This window comes from Plodia interpunctella, chromosome 13 (genome assembly GCF_027563975.2).
Source record: "Plodia interpunctella isolate USDA-ARS_2022_Savannah chromosome 13, ilPloInte3.2, whole genome shotgun sequence".
In the NCBI taxonomy this organism is placed as follows: domain Eukaryota; kingdom Metazoa; phylum Arthropoda; class Insecta; order Lepidoptera; family Pyralidae; genus Plodia; species Plodia interpunctella.
In genome coordinates this window covers 6,825,218-6,847,206 of record NC_071306.1, presented here as the reverse complement: position 1 = coordinate 6,847,206, position 21,989 = coordinate 6,825,218, and the positions used below count along the sequence as shown (strand labels likewise).

Below are 21,989 nucleotides of genomic sequence, written 5' to 3'. Positions count from 1 at the left end.
GCATATATTATTTTACACATCGGACATATTGGTTCATCAAAACCAAACTCCAATATGTGCGATGGCAAATGTATTATTTTATTTTTTTATCTAAATATCTTCTCCATTTATACGTGTATTTTAGGTAATATCAACCAATTGCGACTTGCAACACATTCTGTTTATATGCTCTCCTTCATCGTGGCCTTCTATAAAAAACATAAAATTGCCACATACAATGTAAGCGGATAAACGCAGCCTTGAGTCACTAGAAGTTTCTACCCATAACTTTTTAACAGAGAAGGAACAATTATGCAATTACCTTCCGAAGATTTTAGTTTACACTGGCATTCATGTCACTACTTTCGTCACTGACTAAAACTAGACTCTGTCAGGGTATTATAGTGGATGACGAGCTATTTATTAATTATTATGAGTTGAGCCACCCTTGTCCATCGCCCGTTCCTGCCCCGCATCCCATTGTGCCCCCTCCCTGCGACCACCCGAACTGGGTCGACATTTCAATATTGAAGGCATTTCACAATTTCTATTGCTCTTTATTGCGACTGTACGATGTAATAAAGACCTTATATTATATTGAATACAGTAAACAGACAGTATTACAGTTGTTATATTCTCAAGAAGATTCATGAAACTATTTAGGTGCGTACTTCGTTATTTGCATACTTACTTGAAGGAGAATAATCATTCAAAGGCCAATATATCAACACAAACTCCTATTGCCAGCTATATACTGGCGCTGAACAGTTCGCCAAACTTTGACGTAGTAATGGGGCCCCGACACATGGTTAATTTTGAGTTATGCATATCTCTGTAATATGCAACTAAAAAATGAAAACATACAAAAAAACTGTCAATCATCGTCAAGGCATTTTTTTTATATATACCACTCACGTCACCACTGCCATCTAGTGGCGGATAGCTTCAAAAAATGCATTCTTTAAGTAGGTAGGTAGTTTATAAAATTAATTTTCAATTAGGCACAGATTATGTAGGACTTACTTCCAGTAAAATAGGTATAACTCACTCTCTGACTGACTATGATCTAGCTTCTTACTGTTCACTATTACTAATCCGTATTGTCTAAATTTCCCCAAACTCCTGTTGGTCAGTGATGGTCCTGTTGGTCTTTTTAGTGAAAAGGTCCATGCTGGAAATGTTGTTGTATGATAGAACATTTTATAAGAAATATAAAATATATTTATATTTTTTTGATATACTAATTCCATACAACTTCCTTTTCATTGCTTTAATATCATTTCTCAAAAATAAATTGTACAAAAGTATGACAAGAACTTTACCCCTGGTGGGACTCGAACCCACAATCCCCGGCTTAGGAGGCCGATGCCTTATCCATTAGGCCACAGGGGCTGCAGCTTGATGTCTGAAATTACATTATAAATGTTATACTAAACACGACATTAAAATTTTAATAGATTTTAAATTACACTACGCACCAACAAGTTATTAAATATTGACCATAAAATATACAGAACTTAAAAAGATTTCAAAATAAACCATTATATTTTTATATTATCACCACCACTTAATTAATACGCATGATGTCAATCAATAGCTTGATTTTGATAACTACCCACCCATAAAAATATAAGAAAACGTTTTAATTAACAAAACAATATTGTTGCCATGCTTATTTTTAATCTTATTTTGTTTAATAATATAGACTATAGATATTTTTTTAATATTTAATTTATTTAGTTTTCAAATACCTATGTATTTATTTGTAATACATATGTACAATAGTATTAAAAATATATATTGTTTGATTATATTATAATATTGATTATATTTTTTTACATATATATCATTATTTTAACCTAATCTACTTTATAGAACTAAAATAAATAAATAAATAAAAAATTAAATAAGATATTAATATTATTGATTAAAACAATTCCTTTTTTTTTAATTTATTTATAACCAAGAAAGTATAAAAAAGTTGTCCGCCCGAACAGGGACTTGAACCCTGGACCCTTGGATTAAAAGTCCAATGCTCTACCGACTGAGCTATCCGGGCTCTGACAGTTGAGTTGAAATTACATAAGACGTGGCCTTTGAAATATTTTACTGATAACATTGTAGAATGTCTTCCGTCTGCAATTTTTTTTATGCTTTATCTTTTTGCCTGTAGTTTCTCTCAGCTCCAAAAATTGTTATAAAGAAATTGTAATGCAGTACATCATTTTTAAATTGAAGTACAGTGTTGATAGAGAAATAAAAATAGCACTTGTAGTATTGATTCGAGTTCCATGTTCAGAAGGCTCCATCGTACCGTTATAGCTGGCCCAGTATTTTGTAGGTCATTTTAAATATCAATGCAGTTACAGGAACCAAGTTATTTCTGAACCTAGGCATGATGAAGGCGCGCGGCGCGGCGCGGCGGTGGCTTGGTATGAAATAAGAATCTTTTAAAAATTATATTTGGCGAAATATTTGACGAAAGCGAAGATTGTCATATATAAAAAAAAATACATTTTCAAATGTTATGTAACTTCCTCCATCTGCTTTATCCAGACTAGTCTAATTCACATTTCCATATTGTACTATACTAATATTAAAAAGATAAAATATTTGTATTTTTGTTTTTTATCTGTAATGAATAAACTCAAAAACTACCGCATCGACTGTGATGAAATTTGCCACAGAGACAGACGAAACGTTCAGAAGTAACATAAGCTACTTTCTTTTATTATAGTTTTACCCAAGCAAAACAATCAAAATCTATAGAGTAAATGCCGGCTATAGGTATACCTATATTATCGCGATACAGTTTACCAAATTTTGGCAAGTTCGGTATACACTGCTGGTTTTTCATTGCGGTAAATCTTCGATCAACAATATCGAAAAATCGGTAAATAATAGCTCTCATACGATAGTTCGTATGAGAGCTATTATTTACCGATTTTTCGATATTGTTCATGCAATGTTCATGCATTCGCGTCGACATTTGTCTGAGTTTGGCGATAGCATGGAGTCGGAATAAGAATAATGAATTGTGAAAAGAAATAAGGCCTGATACCGGCTCAATACACTATTTGGAGTATGGAGAACTAATTTTCGATAGTGCATAACCAACATTACAACTTGACCCGTTTGTTCTTCGCGTTTTTCAATCGTCACACGCTATAACAATACAAAATAGATTTTTAAATGGGGGCGGGGTTTACTTTACAGTCAACTTGTGATCTGTTCAGTACCGATTGTGGCATTACACGCGCCCTGGGTAGGTTACCAACGTACTCCATTCCCATTTTCGTTCCCGGGAACAAAACTAAATACTGTGATGGTTTCCGGGAAAGTGGGCACGTTCCTTGAAACGGTACAACACTATCCCTGCGCAGCGCGACCTTAAAAAACACTAGCTGAAACTAAAGTGTCCTTTTTATATCTAGTATATCTGAAATTGCAGGTCTTCCGTGTGTAGTGCCACATAACTAAATTAAAAGAAATTGTAGGCGTACCAAGGGGTGCGCCGGCCACACATGCTTTTTGCAAACCTGAGTCGCCCTTACTTTAACAGTGCTCTGGGCGGACGCCCAATTTTGCCTTCCCATTCCACCAATATTGGATCTGGGGCCTGATTCTAAAACAATCGAATTTATTTCATTTATTTCCTTTATTTTCTCAATGGCTTTAAAAAGGCGACACTTTTTCGATTCTGTAAATGACGAAATTGTGTTGAAAACTTCAAAAAAATAAAAATAAAAACTGGTGAAATTTCGAATGTGCGAGAATCGGCCCCCAGTAATCTATGCTCGCTTCCCGGAAACCTGATTGTTCCGTCGAGGCGTCGTGACGTCACTTCGCAAATAACTTAGCGCTAATGGATATTCTAAGGCTAGATAGAGATGTTTAACTACTATTAGGTATTTGTGGTCTGACTAATATTTATTCTAAACTCTTCACAAATATCGTTTTTCGTAATCGCTTGTAATCAAAATGATTAAGTATACTTTTATGCAATTATTAACATATTTAGATAGTTACTGAGAATTAAGATTAATTTCTACATTCTCTTGTTATCATTTTGGGACTGACAATATTTATTTGATTATTGAATATTCGGGAGGAGACTGATTTAGATCATAACTAATAACTAATTCTTTTTTTGTAAATTGTAATAAAACAGCCTCTACTTCAGATTGTTTTCAATACTGTGCTTAGGCATTGTCACAGATTATATAATACTTAGCAGTAGTTAGTTATTTTGATTTATACGCTGAAAATTTGCTTCGCTTTGATACTTCTGAAGTGATACTTCTGCACTATCGTAATTTGCTGTCTCGGTTGCCGGCCGTAGATCGCGAACGGGGAACGATCCGCGTCGCTCGCCAAGTGTCCTGTACGTCTCAAATTCCAATCAAAGAAGCCTCGAGTCCGCGGGTCCGTTGCACGGCTATCGCTCACTTGCACTTTTAATTAATTTATTTATCGAGTTCGCGGATCCACCGCGCAACTCGCGCCGGCGCCTCGCCCCGCCCCGCCGGCTATAAAACGCGTGGAGCGGTCACGACGTCCGTCAGTTTTCTCAGGGACGCCGAGGGCGCCGTCCGCCCACCCGGGAAAATGTCGCGAACTACGTGGGATAATTAAAATTTTATTTCTTGCCAGTAATGTTAAAGGGTTGTCAAGGGCTGCGTGTAGGACCGGGTAGGCGCGGCAGGCTGCAGGCTGGCAGGCGACCTTGAGGTGAGTGACGCGCGTTCGATTCCGGCAGCGCCGCCCGCCCACGCCGCACTACAGCTGTTTCATTTGATAACCTTTCATTGCTTATTCTATTGTTTTTTCCTCGTTTTTCTTCACTTGCACCTTTCTATGGGAAAGTTAAGTTTTCCGGTTGGTTTATTAAACATTTATGCCGGCTTAAGAAGAAATTTCGGTAGTATCGATAGTAACTTTCTCAACACGTAGAGTGCTTAAGTTTTACATCTTCCTATATTAAGTTACGTGCGCACGTATGAAACTTTAAAAATATGATTTATTTTAGTTAGCCCTGTTTGTATTTATTTTTTTCTACGTTATTTTACTTTGGCACTGCTTGCGTTTAATGTATGTGTATATTTTAAGCAAAAACAATTTCTTTTAGTTCTAGTTGTTCATTTAATTTTATATCTTTTCAATATCTCGTTCCGCATATACCTCCATTAAACTTTTCAAATTTTAGTTATAAAATAACTTAATATTGAACATAAACTAAAATAAATCTAATAATATTCGATGACAACCATACCTAACGTATTTTATGAATGTTAATAGAATGTTTTAATTAAAATACAAATAAATAAATAACATTCAGTAAAAAATGTATCTAATCAAAATAAAACTCCACTCCATTATAAATCGTACGTAATATAGTCCGTACAGATATGCATAATAATATACTGTATGCTTAAAAAATCTTATAAATGATAATTCTGACAAAAAATATATATTAAAATTTATTTGTATGTCATTTTGTGGACAATATTATAATACCTCTCTCTGTCAGCGTACACCTCTCCCCCTCTGCAAACATCCCTTTTCGCCGAGAATAGCTTGATTGTACCTAATTATAATAATTGCAGCCGCAAAAACCGTAGAAACATAGGGATGGAGGATAGCGGAGCATAGGGTACCCAAGTTTGGTCGCAGGCCAAGTAGACTCGCAGTAATTACTGTCTCAGGAGCTGGGTCTTAATTTGGTTAATTTACCCGAACCCGGCGGCTTAATCGCACGATTTAATGGTTATATCTGAATGATGCGCATTGTTTTAAAACGTCGCGCGTCTGCTACCGACGATTACCCGGCCTAATGTACTCGACTGTTTCTCTTATATTAGCCTGTTAAATGTTATGTGCTTGTAAATTAGGAGATTTTCACTTTGATATTTATGGACTCTACTAATTGTGTAGGGGGAAATGGAACAAAATTTTTTGAGATAGATACACGACTGATGTCAAGAGAAAAATTGTTAAATGGAAGTTTCAAAAATACGATTTCTGCTACTTTTAAGAAATTAATCCTGTCACATAGTTTTTATATATGTAAATTATATAATTAAATACATATCGAGTAGACTATCTAGCAAGGATATAAACGGGGTTTTCTTTTCGTTGTGTTAATGTTTCACCACCATAATCAAGACGTCTCTTTAACATTCACTTTTACATGTTAAAACCGCGAAAAAAACACTAGCATATCGAATCTACAAATACGTAACATTCCATTACAAAAGTCCGAAACCAAAAAAAAAACAAGAACGATTTCGCATTTCGCAGACAGGATATCCAATGTAGGATTTATGGCAAAGAGGTAGAAAACAAAAGTCGCTCCTAACTACCTACTTCACGATTGCTTTCGTGCGGCTTGCAATAAACCCGCCAAGTGTGTGCTCAGTCGAGTCAGTATTTAGAACGGCAACGATACGGAGGACAATACATGCCATATTCAGTTGCTCTCTCAACGTCTCATGTTCCCCGTACGTACGGCGTTGTGAGGCCCCGAAGACCGGAATCCTCGTAAAAAATTTTGAAGATTCGACTATATGTTTATTACAATTTGATTTGCCTGACGTCAACTCACCTTGAGTTCAACGTCAACATTCTATTGTTAGTCATAGGCCAAGGTTATATGTCCCTTAGTTGTTCTGTACGTTAACCACGGGAGGGCTTGAAGTGATCCTATTCTAGGGAAGGACAACACACCATCTAGTTGGAAATAGTTTAAGATAAGAAAAAATATACCTAAATTAAACAGACAGAGCCACATTTTTCAGCTAGTTATATATAATGTCAGGTGGGACAACGTGGGAATAAATAGGGAAAACTCGGTCAGCAAAACAGGGCCCAAGGGTCATCTCGGCCATATAAGGAATATCGCAGGACGTCCGGTCAGGTTGGGTTACCTCTGTATTCGATGTTGCATATTTTGGTATCTAATGAAAAAATGAGTATAAAAATAACGATATGGTGTAAAAGTAACGGATATAAAATATCAATATAAGTAATTCAAGTAAATAGGTTATCCCTATGACTATAAAGGATATAAGAAATAATTAAGGAAAATATAATTTATAGACTTAGGATTTAAAAAAAACGTGTATATATATATATATATTCTATCAATAAAATTGATAATTTATGATTTTAACTCCTATCCTTCTTTCTTATCTGTCCTTTTCCTCCTATGCTCCCGTTGGAAAATTGAGAAAAAATCACCCTAAGCTTCCTTTTGGTGACAGAATTGTGAGAATCGATTGAGTAGTTCCGATGTTTAATCGCAAATTTAGTTTCACTTCCTCTTTAAAATGATTTTGTAATATTTTTTTCATTATAAATGAGGAGGTAATTTTATCAGTTTCTTGATAATTCATTCAATGGAGACATAGGTGAAGAAAATATATTTAACAAAATAGTATTTATAAAATTTTCGAGGCTTTTTTTGTTAATTACATCCTATTTCATCTAAACGATATTTAAGTTTTCTCTATTTTTTATCAAATTTGCCGGCTCCAAAATTTGTCGCCCAAGGCTTCGGTCTAATCAGCCAGTTGGAAAATCCACCACTGGTTCAGTTTCTGTCTCCGCGCACGTCTTCCACTCGTTAGGAATATTATGATTTATGCCCGGGCCCAGCAGTATAGCAGTAAACAAGGATGATGCGACGCCATTTAGCCAGAATGTTTTTTGTACAATAAGTAATTTCGGCTTAGCGCCGCCGAGCTTGGGTCCCAAATAATTTAATAGCCGCGCTTTGTGTATTCTCGTTGTAATAAAATTGAGATAAGGAAAGAAAGCAACCGGAGTAATTAAAGGTGGCTCTGCTTTTATTTTAATGTTTTATTTAATTGGCGCGTTTGTAAACTGCCGCCGTGGTATCTAGATAATCGAATTTTCTATTACAAAATAAAGTCGTTTTGTCTTTTATAACATAAAAGAAGAACTAGGCTTATTAGGAATTCACTTCAAATAAAATAGAAGAAGGCGAATATTGTAATTTTGTCATGCAATTTCTCACCCAAAAATTTTCTCACCCAATGTAACAGTTATGACGAAACTATTGTTAAATTGATATTTTTACAACGGAGCCAAAAAAAGATAAATGAGTACAGATAAATAATGCTATGAATAAGTAAAAACTTTAAAAAAATATATTTAAAATTCGTCGTTATATTTATTTTTGGTTCGGCTGCTTGTCAGCAGTTCGGCGGCTGTTGCCTTATTCATTACGCGATCGCGGCTACACTGCGGAACAACAGTTTAATTGTCCAACAACGAAAATGCATGCAAAATTGCGGGATACGCTACTTTTTTGTTAAACAATCATTAGCGTTCAACTTCCATTCAATAAATATTTTGTTTTTAATGAATGATGATTCACCATAAATTATTAGAGATATTACATTCATGAGATATTTTCACTTCTTTTCAATGTAAAGTTCGATTACTTGGATTGTAAACTGCATAAAGAGAGATCATAACTCGAAATAAATGCGGAGTTAATCATTCGGTGTGTAATCTACGTTTCGGACCCTTGACACCGGCTTTTTAATATTTAAAACCTAAGTAAAAAAACAAAATTGAAATACCTATCAATTATTAAGTCTAGTTTTATAGACGTATCACAATTCGATCTAGTGTTCTTAAAAACACCTTAACAATTATCAAGACTTTTAATCAACGACTTGTACAAGCATATACACACGTTTATATTAAAATATTTTTTCTTACAAAAGTACAGACAAAATATACGAATATCAAAAGTGATACGAATAGTTGAAGGTACCGACTCAATCAAAAAGGTTTACTAAAGCACTGGGCTAGGCTCCGACCAATACAGTGGTCTCTACGTGGCTGCGATTACGTATTCAACGCTGAGTTTTCATTATGAAGTACATAGGACAAGTACGTGCATGATACGCGTCACATAATAGAAGAGAAATTTTTTTAAAATAAGTATTAAAACAAAAAAAAAGCTTTTTTTTTTTAAAAGTCACATTATTTTTATACACTAATTGAAATAATGCACGAGTTTTGACAATCTTGCCGAGTGTTTCTAATAGCATAATTAATGTATTTGTGACATCAACAAGAATATTTATGTAAGATATTATTATATTTAAAATTATAGTATTATCAAGTAAAATAAATGTACTGTACAATTAAATTTCCATTAACTACGAACCTAATATAAACTACCTACCTAATATAAACTATACAAATGCAACCGCATTATAACATAACAGCATACCAGGCTAACATGAACATACTACAATCTAGCAGATGACTTTCTTTTATTTCATTCGAACGTAGCACAAATAGCACAATCCACGAAATAGCAAAAATAAAGTAAACAATACACACAGTGGTGCCTATATTCAGTTCAGAATACACCGGCCGGTTTGTAAATCTCCTATTTTTGAGCACAAAAAGAGCAAACGCCTCCTATTTCGGTGCCGGAGTCAGGTAGGCGATACGAAAAACAGCGCACCACTATTGGAAAGCTGTAATCGTCGATAATAGTCACCCACCATATGTCGAGAGATCACGTTACTTGTGTTTTTTTTCCTTTACTGCTATTTAATTAATTCTTAATGGGTTTTTGCTAACATGCGGTTGAATAAGTATATTTACGGAGTTACAGTCCAAGTTACACGTATAACTAATACGGTTAGTTTACGTTTAGTTATGCGTATGGTATAAATGAAATGTATGACGATGAAACATGCTGCTCTCATCATTATAGTACTAAAAATAATAGAACTGAATTGCTATTTGAAAAACTGAAACAACGCTCACTAACAAATTGAGAAAAAGCTCTTTCACAATTCACTCGTCTTCAATTAGCTGAGCATTTGGAAAGTCAAGCGAGTTATTAAGTGGCAAAAGGTTTGCAGTCGCTCACGTAAACAATCAATTGTGCAAGTCCGTAATAAAAATGGTCATTAATTAAGTTTCGTTTATTTCAATAAAGCCAATCGAGTGATTCCTTGTTAATTGCCGAGTCGCTCCAGCGGCCGGCTCCGGTCCGGAGAAAAATGCAGATTGCAGTTTGCCTACCGTCCACGACCGGGGTAATTTAAATTGTTTACGTGAAACAACTCGTTCTATTTTCAAACAGCGAAAATATTTTATGTTGGCTAGTTTGCAATATAAGAAATGAAAAAAAGTAGCACATTGATGCCACGGATTCATCGGTCGATTTTCGTATATCTTGCTGGCCAAGTACAGGATTTTTCATTCAAAATTATCCCACCTCGTGCGAATTTTTTGAATATTATATCCCTACGCAAATAGTAACTACTTACTTATTATGTTTCTTTTTAAAATGTGAACGCAATTTAAATCTAATTTAAATGAAATAAATCTCTTTTACGATTAGTGGTTTTTTAATTGCAATTAGCTTTGAAACACTCGCATAATCTCCTTCTATATGAATGGTATGTATGCAGTGTGATGTTCTGCAGTTTCCGTCGCATACGAGTACACTGGGGCTCCTTGTTATGCGGGGACATTGTGTCCTACTCTCAACACTCCACAAAATCACCGGAATACGTACTACATGCTCTTAGATTCAATGCTTCTTTTATAGTGTTGTGTACCGCCGTGACTGTATAGTGCTAGTTTTATTGCATTCTGAGTAGAAATCGTAAGGAAATTCTGAATGTTAAGGAGGTACATTTCTGCGTTATAGAGGTAGAATAACTATGTCATGTCAGAGGTAGAATAACTATTTTATGTCACCTTTATTATAATTCACATCAGAATTGCATATATGCATGCTACAGTTACAAAAAAACGTAACATTCATTATAAAGTTGTGGTTAATAACAGAAACTGTATTATGAAAAATAGTCAATAGAAGGGCACAGAAACATAAATCATTCAAACGATATCCACTGCAATCCTTGATCCGAGGCTTGTTTGCTTTGGTAACAGAGTTATGCTGTCCGAACGGGGCAGTATTAATAGTACAATCATAGCTACGGCGGCTACATCCGGCGTAGCAAGCGCTACGCCGTAGCACCTCGTACGCTACAGCCCGGATTTAGCTCAATCAAAGCATCGCCCTGTCGCGTCGTGTTTACGTAAAATCGAGTAGAATCAATTTTCGTTGGCTCACTTAAAATTCGAACACATTCGCCGATTTCCGGCGGCACATCGCACATTTCCTGCCGTCTGCACACGGGGAGGCTACCGTTCGGGGGCATTTTGTACATCATTTTTATTTCATCATAATTCCGTTTTCAATTTCTAGCGAGAGCGTCGTCGGCGGCGAGATTGGTGCGTAAAATTCGCGTAAACATTCGAGCGTTTGTGGAACGGTTACTCGCGACTGTAACCGGTTTATGCCGGTGCAGAGTGTTAAGAGATAAGGTTCTTTATGTGTGTAATCATTTTGTGTTACGATGGACTTGGCCGCTCGTGAGTGTTATTAAGGCGCTGCCCCACCCGCTAAGCTTTTACGCCCCGTGATTTTAAAGTGCACATGTAGGAGTGAGCACTGACCGCTCGCCCCGACTTAAGATTACAGCGACCTATGGTCACCAACTTTTTAACCTTTCATGACTTTCAACGAAACATTTTTAATAAAAATAACACAATAGCAGTTGCTGAATGTTGCTAAAAGTGTTTTTGTGTCTTATAAAATAAAAGTAATTTTAAAACATTCTGAATATAGAGTTGGTACAAAAATAAATATGATACAATTACGATCCGGTAAGTCCTGCGTTATGTCAAGAATTTTATACGTTTTTACTGTATCGACATTTTATCTCTCGAAGCTGTTGATTCTCGCCCCAATGTATTAACGTATCAAAAAGACCCAGTTTTTTATGGAAATTTTCAACCAGAATGCCCGCTCATCTCACTCGTTATATCTCAGAATATTTACTTTACAACATGCAGTTATTTTTAACTAGCCTCTCTTCCCTATTTCCATCACCGTTTCATCACAAAATATGGAAAGAACACAAAAAATATTTGATATATTTTTACTATCGGATAGAGCAACAGGTATTGATACATACGTATTTTTAAAGATAAACAAATCAAAATAATTACTAAAAATCTACTAAGTATGTGGATAAGTTTTGTAACACCTTGTTTAAAACTCATAATTTTTCACAATACACCTATTAATTAATTAGTTCTATTCTCGATCTATATTTTTTTTGATTCAATTAATAGTGATATCTAAAAACTATATTTTACATAACTGTTCACTTGTTCCATCCTTTTATTCTCAATTCAATATGTATTTTAAATTTTTCATTTCTTCTTTTCTGCACGGCCATTATTTTGTAGGACTGCCGCCGTACGCTCGTGAATTGGCGCAGTGCGATTACAAATTTAAGCCGTCGCAGCTAATATGAATGACAACGGGTCGACCTACTCGACATTCATTTCCCTCGGCGCACCTCTCTTATAATAACTTACACGAGAACTTCGCCTTAAGGTACCGTCAAATATGTGGACGCGTCAGGGAACGTGTGAGACCCAACGGAAAATGGCTTAATAACTTTGTATTATACGCCTCATTTTCTTAACAAAAATAGAGCTTTCGCGGCGTTGAAATTATATCCGCTTTGTAAAATATATATATAAGACTAGTAAATATCATTAAGTGATAAATTACTACCTACAATAAAACTAAATTATCATAAATAATAACGTAGTATTTGCGAGCTATTGAATAATCCAAAATCATTGCAAGGGCTACAATTTTCCGCGGCTGAATTGCTGAGCTGCAAACAATTTTATACATATCTGATGAAGGTGTAGACTTTGGCGCCCTATAATCCAGATTCGACCCTTGAATGCGAGCGAACGAGCGGGTGGCCGAGGTTTTAGAGTGGCCCTTCAATCAGCCCTTGCTGGCGGGCGCGGGCGGCGCGGCATGGAAGGGGGAAGGGCACGAGGACCTTTGAGCTACAAGCTCTTTGACACGAGCCACTGGCGCACTCTTCAAGTAATGATTCATTCTGCTGATGACTGACGCGGCTAATGCGCCAGTTTCCCCCACACTGATATTTGGTTAAGGATTAAGGATTCGCTTGCTTTTTAAATTAGATTTCGTCTCTTTAAAGTTACGTCGTGCATGGGACCCCTGAAATTGTTCGCGTAAAAACTGCATCGCCATCGTACAAAATTTATAATAATTAAATTATAAGCACCTCAAAATGCGAGATCGAAATTAATTCTGACTGGTATTTTATGTAAGTTTGTTTTATGAAAATATTTTTATAAAGATTTTTATATTACTTTTACAATAAATGCCGGCGGCGGTGGCGACTTCTTGTTCAAATTCCTTTTGACCAAATAACGCGGGAATTCAGAGTGCCTCTCTGAACCACTTCAGTAACGCAAGAATCTTTAGATTTTGTTTCCTTCTTGATTAAAAATAATTCGGCTTCATCATGATACAATTTAAACAATAATTTAAAAATAATGATGTTTAGTAAATATATTTTTTTCTGTAGAATTTAAACTATAAGTAAATAAATCTTTTACAACAAGCAGATCTAAAGATGGAGTCTCAAATTCTTAGGGCGACACAACGCGAAGCGCGATGCGACGAATCATAGAAGCTGCGCTTTAAAGCGACGCGGCAAACGGCATGCGACAATCGCGACGTCCACACACTGCCGCGGCACAACTTAGCCAGTGTTACATCCGACAATTTCAAGACAATAGCCATCCCTATCGCATCGCGCACGATGTTCAAATTCGTAATCAATACTGACAAATTATTTAATCCCATTAATTTTCAACAAACGATCATCATAAAGTCACATTTTCGAGTTGCACCCCCCTATTATCTACACTTATCTCAGACTTTCAAGAATTAGTTATGTAAAGACGGCATAAGCTTCTGCTTAATTAAGTATACTTCGCTGGGGTTTTCCATATTTTTCTTTAGCTCCACTCTTAACAAACTCCTCCATTATAATTGTTTTAATCTACTAAAAATTCCAATTAAAAGTTTTTTATCTCTGTTAGAGCTTAGGCTCGACTTGCAGCGGCCGTTGTCTCTTTGCGTTTGTTTCCATTTATATTTTCGTCATTTTGCCGTAATCTGAACAAACGTTTGATATTTCATATTTTGTTTTTACGCGTTAACACGTGTAAATATTAAGTCCTGTGTTATTTTTTATTTTTTCATATAAACCCAGAGTTCAAAAGTCAAATAGCTTGCTGAGTAAACATAAAAATAATATTAAATCGTCGCAGAAAAGATTTTCTTGATATTTCTCAATATTCGCATGCGGTAGTAGCGACTATACAATTTAATGTATTCGAATGATATGAGCTCGCGAAGGCGGGTCGTTATCATGTCAAAGAAACTATCGCATTACTGGCTCAAAGACTTCGGTTTGTTTCATCTCTTATGGCCGATAGATCCTACTCAATAAATCGTAATTCTATATGTATTCACAGTTAAGTTTGTGAGGAAAATCTTGAATTATTTTCACGGCTTCAGATATAATTGTTAATAACGCAATTGGCATATGAAAAAATGTCAAAAACTAAAAGATTTCGAGATTTTAAATATTATTATTACAAAACTATTTATCTACTGATATGAATAACTGAGAATGAAATCTAAACGACAACATTATTTACGGTTTACTGAAGTAAAAGCTAGAAATATGCCCGTTATCTTTAAAATGACCAGTCGTAATATAAATACGCCTAATTCGGCGAAAGCTAGACACTCGGGTGGCTACCATTTGTATAATGAACGTTTAAATTTTAATTCGTTTCGTTTACGAACGCTCGCTTCGTGTGTCGGCTACGCAAATACAATGTACACATGAAATATCATGAGCTTCGCTCTCTACAAACATTTTATTAATTCCAACAAAATAGCCGGTTAATTCCAGTTTATTTTTGGTTGAATCTAGAAGTTAAGTAATATTTTAGGTTTTTACTTAATTTTTACACACATGCAAGCAAAATCATTAGTTATATGAAACACGTCTTTTTATTATAAGAAGTCAATAATAATTTCATCGTAAAATAGCGAGCATCGTAGTCATATATTCCTCCGTTCCCAGTACTCCTACTGAGTAGTTGATATAGGTTTGTTATATATCAATTTAACTGGCCGATAATAATGTGACATAAGTTTGACTGTAAGGAAAACATTATTGATCTTGTCACGATACATGTCTCGATAATATAAAGGAATTCATCTCAAACTCGGTTATTTATTTTAATAGTGACCAGCGTTTCAAGTTCTAAATGCGATTACTCTGCTTTCGGTTAGTTTTCACAGTAGTCATACTATTTGATCCTACTGGGAATTTTCTTCCTAACGTTTACTAGTAAGCCACTTCTTTGCAAAATCAAATTAATAATAATTGTAATAAAAAACAATTGTATTTTATTAAAGTTTAATCTCTTAATTAATGGAACAGTAATTTGCAGCGAGATAGTGATCAGTTTCAATAATCTCCAATAAAATTGCATTGCAGCAGGAGTTGCGCTAATTCCCTGTAATTCGCGATGATACGCTCGCAGATATTATTGGGAGCTGAGTTGAACTGATTTGTATTAGCTGTAACTCATCGCAGCATGACAATCCACACCCGAAACTGATAGTAATTGTGATATAATATCGTATACTTACTGACTAGACCAATGTACTGTGTATATGAGAATACTTGATTGATATATCAGATAAGCTTTATTATCCTAATGCTAACATGAATCGTGTAAGAAATTAGGGAAAAAATGAAAGTAGCGACTGTTTTCTTGTATAGTTCACTGCATTGCTATACATGGACATCTATGCGGTGTCAATAACCGCAAATTTTCAATTAAGTGGCATGGATAGGCTGATGTTCTGTTGACTGTACAGTACACAGCACAAGCAAGAGCACTGTATTAACAAAAACGGCAGTAAACAAAGCCTTTAATTAACACCAGCGGTCAAAGTATTACTTTCACCATTAATTTTGAATAATTGCGCCGGTTATAATTTAGCAGATATTACGTTTTTAAATTGTATTTATGTTGCTCCGGTTTTTTTTAACCACGTGAATAAATACATCTATATCTACCTTAATTGGTATAAACGCGGGAATTATGATATACGGATATGAAAATGAATAGGGTAGCACAATTTATAATTATTATTGTGATGTATTATACTGAAGTTTAATTCTTAATGGAAATCTCCCTTAATTATTGCAGAAATGAATCAAATTTCCCGAGTCTTGTGTTCTCTGTTTTCTAATTATGTACTTTATTTTGTTTTAGGTAAGTGCAAGTAGATACAGCGGGATAATGAAAGGTAGATTATTACCTTACAATGCAATCTACAAAATAAGCAATTTGTTCTATCGGGCTAATTTAATAACTTGTAAATAAATTCTACAATATTTCTATATAAATATAAAATATATGAATTCGATAGGAGGAAATATTGTGCGAGTTGTCACCATTTGTTTGGGCGGAAATGTTGCATCCGGACCCGAGGGATTCGGGACTTTGTTACCGTCCGGGATTTAGAGTGTTGATGTGGAGCGCGCACATGAAGTAGCCAACACAACCACTAGTTAAAATGGTTCGAGATGAAATTCACTCTATAAAAATAACAAAATGTAGTTTTAATAAAAATATGTATTTTATAAATTACGTGATTCACTATTTTCACATTAAAGTATATTACAAGTTTTATACATATTGTCACACTTAATGTACTGGTTCTTGACAATCGGAAAATATACCTATTTGATTTACTTGAGAGTTGATTGGACTTGAAATGCGGAAATATTAATAAGAAATTTTAATTACCCGACCTCTACGTTTTTCTTCTTGTTATATAAATTTATACATTATTTCGAATCACGTAAGCTGCAACTTCAGTATTTAATGGATCTGAAACTATAATTTTTAAAGCAGACGTACAAAAACCAACAAAATTCGATTGTTTTCTAAGGTAACAAAATTAATTTAAATTTCGGTAATGCGACAAAAGTGAGAAAAATATTAACTACAATTAATATCAATTGATTTTTGTGCTTCTCAAAAAAACTGCGCGTATTCTATGACAGATTACAAAGAATAAAAGTATTGTATCTTCAAGGCCCAAAGCCCGCAGGACATTGCCGAAAATACTCGGCAAATTCACGCCCTTGGTGATTTTTCCCGGATGGTTTAAACAAATTCCTGTAGGAACACATGTCTTTGTTCTGAGTCTTTTAATGGCTGATCAAGGATTCGATTTAGTTTGCACTGAACATATCTTTTGTAATTGTAAAATGCTAGCTAAGTACGTTTTATTATGAAGTAGCCTTTTAGTTACCGCCCCGATCAGATTGCGATTCTATTGTTGTTCATTTTTTATTGTCTCCAGGATCAAACAGTTTATTATCTTTTAATTATATATAACGTTATCTGTTAATTATATATTTAATTATAATTTTCCTTATGTCAAATATCATTCATAACCCATAGCTTGGTATTAACCAAGAGAAACAGACGTGATATGAATTAACATTGACTACGAAGAAAGTTTAATTGGCTGCACTAGTTGAATTCATTTTGGAAAAGTTTATTTCATTTTCATAATGTAAGTAACTATATAACAGAATTCGGAATAACATGAACCAAATGAACATCAAGTCATTTCATATAATCTGTATACACTGACTGAAGTTATCCCACATTCAGACATTTGAATCGAATTTTCGATTTAAATTTTTTTAATATTACTTACAATGGCACATGTATCCCCTTTGCGCGGAAATCCTCAATGATTATGAATTAATTCATTTCAGTCGAACTGGCATGGTCTCGATAGCTCAGTGGTTAAGATAGCTCGATTCCAGATTTTTTCATTTCATTATTATTTTCAAGATTGGTTACCTATTCCATACTGCAATATAATACTAGATTTGTGTAATATATACTGTATTTAATATTTCATATGTTAATTTGTCATTTTCCATATGAAAGACAGAATGTAGCACTTCTGTTTGCCTACCTAATTCGGAATTCTGGTATTTATACAGTGGTTCAGATGGATATAAACTACATGTTAGCTTGAAACATAGCATCTCCAAGTTACATGCATTATTAAAATAGTTTTGAAAACACGTTCTTACTTGAAATGGAGTCATTATTCTCCGCTCGAAATGTTTTAATAGAAATGTTGAAACAATATCTTGTAGTAACTAATAATACAAATTATTCGTATAAAAAACACGTTATTTTATTTTATATTCTAATTAAATGATATGTTTAATTTTTTTTACACTATAACGTATTTATCTTGTATTTTAATGTTTATTTTACTTGTTTCGTTTATATATGCTTTTTAAATTGGTCCCCTTTTTGGAAGGCAATATTTTAAATCTCAATAAAGATCTTTTCCCTTCAATGCAAGAACACATACACAACACGTAAACTACTTGATTAAAAGCTGAAGTTGCGAACTCTTAAGATACTTACAAATATTGGCTATATCTGAGTAGAAGCGGCGCTAATCCCCTTCGATATCGGCGCTCAATGCCTCGAATATAATATAAATAAGAATCACGTATGTAATAAGGCGGGAGAGGAGAGCATTCCTCACACGTTCGGGGGATTCCCGGCTTATCCCAACTTGGGCCATTACTCCGAGCGAGGTTTTTGAAACTGCATCCCTAGTTTGCTACTTGTATCGTTTGATTTCTCAATAAAACGTTGTTTTACAATCGCTTTTCTGTTTTGAAATTAATTCAGTTTTACTAGTTCATTGTTTTTTACGATGTTGCCGACGATCGAGCGAAGAGAAGAGACGAAAAAATAGAAAAGCGGAGCCTGGGCTTCAACACTCAACGACTAAGGAACGAACGGTTAAAACGTTAAGATGAAACCGTATTTTAGGACATTATTATACACACCAATCAGTAGTAAAAAATGCCTGACGACACTGTATTTAAACAAGGTCCATGCTGATCAAGTTTTATCTACATGTTCGTAAATATTGATATAGCCCAACACGGCAAATATCAAACAATATAACTGAATATGGCTAAAAATATAATTTCATAATATTTGAATTAGAAAAATAATTTCTAATGTCGATATGTTTACCTATCATCAACTGTATTTCCGAGAAATTGTTGTTTACGTACGTAGCTGAAGGCACTCAATCCTCTCAGGAGAATATTTTACGATTGATCGTTTCAAATAGCGAGTAATGAGAGTGCGATTAAAATTAATGCTATCATTATCATATAGTAATTTGCTATTATACGTTCCTATTCAAAACATTACTCTGCCGATGTATCTGTATTTCAGTTTATTTGGTGTAACCAAATCTACAATCCACATAGTTTGTGCGCACAGTGCTCGATTCCATAGAACGCTAAGTTCTACAGTCAATTCCATTATGTTGTTTGATTAGATATAATACTAATAATTCTAGAATATTTAGTATCTTATACCCTTACCTCAAGTTGTTAAATTTTACTATTCTTTATTGAGTCATTAATAATTCTAATAATATTGATACCGTTGTATAGATTCAGGTATAGCACCACGTCTTTAAACCTAACGGGGTATATAGAGCCTTGAGTTGCGATTGCGAAGCTCGAAAGGCAGTATTGTGTAGTTGAAATATGAATAGGTAGCTAGTCTATAGCCTTTGAGAAGAATCTTCTGTATAAAGCCCTATCCATTGGCTCTTACTTTGAGAAGCAGCTTTCACGTATTATGTATGTATTTCTCTCGGTCCAAGAGCAATACGGTCATTTTGATTCCAGCTAACATCTAAAAAGCAAAACCTGCTTATAATTTTCATCAAATAATAATAAAACCTCTTTATTTCCCGTAAACATTTACATTTTTGTTCACTGTACATTTTTTTTTTCTTAAACCAATATTTATAGAAACCCCTCTATAGGGTAAAGGCCTCCTCCATATTCTTCCCAACCTTTCTGTCCTTAGCTATCTTTGTTCAGTTATTTCCTGCTATCTTTTTTATATCATCTACCCATCTTTTCTTTGGTTTACCGACTTTTCTTTTTCCGAGTGGGCCCTTCCATATTATCGCAAGAGTCCAGCGTTGGTTAGGGTATCTGGCTACGCGTCCGGCCCAGTTCCACTTCAATTTTAAGGCTTGGTGAAGCGCATCTGTAATATTCGTTTTTTCCCTAATTTCTTGACTTCTTACTTTTTGGACTTTACGTAATTTTAAGATGCTTCTTTCCATTGCACGTTGGGTGCTTACTATTTTCTTTTTTACTTTTCCTGTGAAGATCCAGGTCTGGGAGCCGTAAGTTAAACAAGGCAAGATACAGGTATCCATAACGTTCTTCTTCATTTCTAGGTTGTAGTTTCCTTTCAATATTTCCCTATGTGCCCAAAATTTGTTCCAGCTGGATGAGATTCGTCTGTTCACCTCGTCTTCGTTATTTGATTTTTGGAACGATACTTGTTTGCCCAAATACACGTAGTGCTTTACATATTCTAGCTCCGTGGAGCTAGAATATGTATGTAACAACGTGTTGTTAAGTATATTTTTTTCTGTTTTTTTGCTATTTGTCATTATTTTCGTTTTACTTAGGTTCATATGTAAAACCAACAAGTTTGCTTTCTGTATCGAGATGGTGTATGATGTTCTATAATTTCTGACAAGTTTCAGCAAAGAGCACGATGTCATCTGAGAATCTAAGATGCCTGAGCCGAGTGTTGTTGATCTGGATGCCTTCTGATGTCCAGTTTAATTTATGGAATATGCATTACAGGACCGCTATGAAAAGTTTGGGGGATAACTCCTTGTCTAACGCCTCGCTCTACTTTGAACTCTTCTCCTTTGGTTTCCAGTTTGACTCTGCTCACACTGTTCTCGTAGATGTTTTTTTATTACCGCTGTGATTGTTGGATTTATTTTGCATTCGTGTAGAGCTTGCCATATAGATTTTCGTCGAAGAAGATATCTAATTATTTGAAATCTTTTTACATCATAAAATTTATATATATTTTTACTTTTGTTTATGTATCTAGTAGTAAATTAAGTGAATGTATGTAAATCGTTGCGGCTGACCATCTCAATCGACAGCGTAATGCAACGATGATATTGGAATGCAGTGGACGGCGGACGGCTAATAGTCAATATGCAAGGAGATTGCGTCTTAATGCAAACATCTAGGCAACTGCACGTAGCTTCGCCAGTGCGCAGGATGTGTATCAAAGCTATTTGGTAACTACTCGCAAATATAATTACCATGTAATATTTATTTATATTTATATATTTTGAAAATCGGAAAAAGAAAATGTATTTTGAAGGCGCGGTCGTTCGACGGCGGGGCAGAAAAGGTTGAAATGACGATGATAATTTTGATATTCTTTGTGCACAAAAATATAATTTATACAAGTATAATAGATGGACTTAATGTTAACATAGTCAACCTTTGTATCATACAAAGAAAGAGATTATGAGTATCGTAGAGTAAATTTATCTTATAAATCTATAGATTTATCTATAAATTTATATAAGATAAATCTATAGATTTATCTTATATAAAATTTTCGTAATATATAAAAAGTCTACTAAATAGCTGCGTTACTATGAAATATGCGACGAAGAATAATTTCAGATAATTTTCAAAAGCGGATATTAAGATAAAGTTTCAATTTTATAGCATAAGTTTTTAGAGAAGATAACAAATAAATTCCTGCACGTGGCGCAGCATGCCTACCTGCATTAGTCTCTCTACGGGAGAATTAAACTTTGTTATTTAGAAACTTTTAAAGAAAGTTGACATTTGCTAGAGTTATTTATGTTGTTTACTTAATAGATATTTATTACCAAAGGTGTTAAAATAACCGATTTCATGCGCGAATATATATATATATATATATATATATATATATATATATATATATATATATATATGGCCTAATATATTCGCGCACATTTTTTACATAGTTCCAAACCAATATTACGGCTGTAGAATGTAAATTAAGTACTCTTAATAAACATCCAAAAT

The 21,989-nt window shown here is 34.5% G+C and overlaps 1 protein-coding gene and 2 non-coding genes across 3 annotated transcripts in view; 1 reads left to right on the top strand and 2 right to left on the bottom strand.

Annotated features, from left to right (window-relative positions):
* The window catches only part of LOC128674564 (matrix metalloproteinase-2-like), a 150,754-nt gene that overhangs the window by 40,054 nt on the left and 88,711 nt on the right, over window positions 1–21,989 (top strand). The window lies entirely within an intron of this gene.
* Window positions 1,299–1,371, bottom strand: TRNAR-CCU (transfer RNA arginine (anticodon CCU)). Its single transcript has one exon. It is a non-coding gene; the product is annotated as a tRNA-Arg (tRNA).
* On the bottom strand, window positions 1,966–2,038 carry TRNAK-UUU (transfer RNA lysine (anticodon UUU)). The gene has a single exon. It is a non-coding gene; the product is annotated as a tRNA-Lys (tRNA).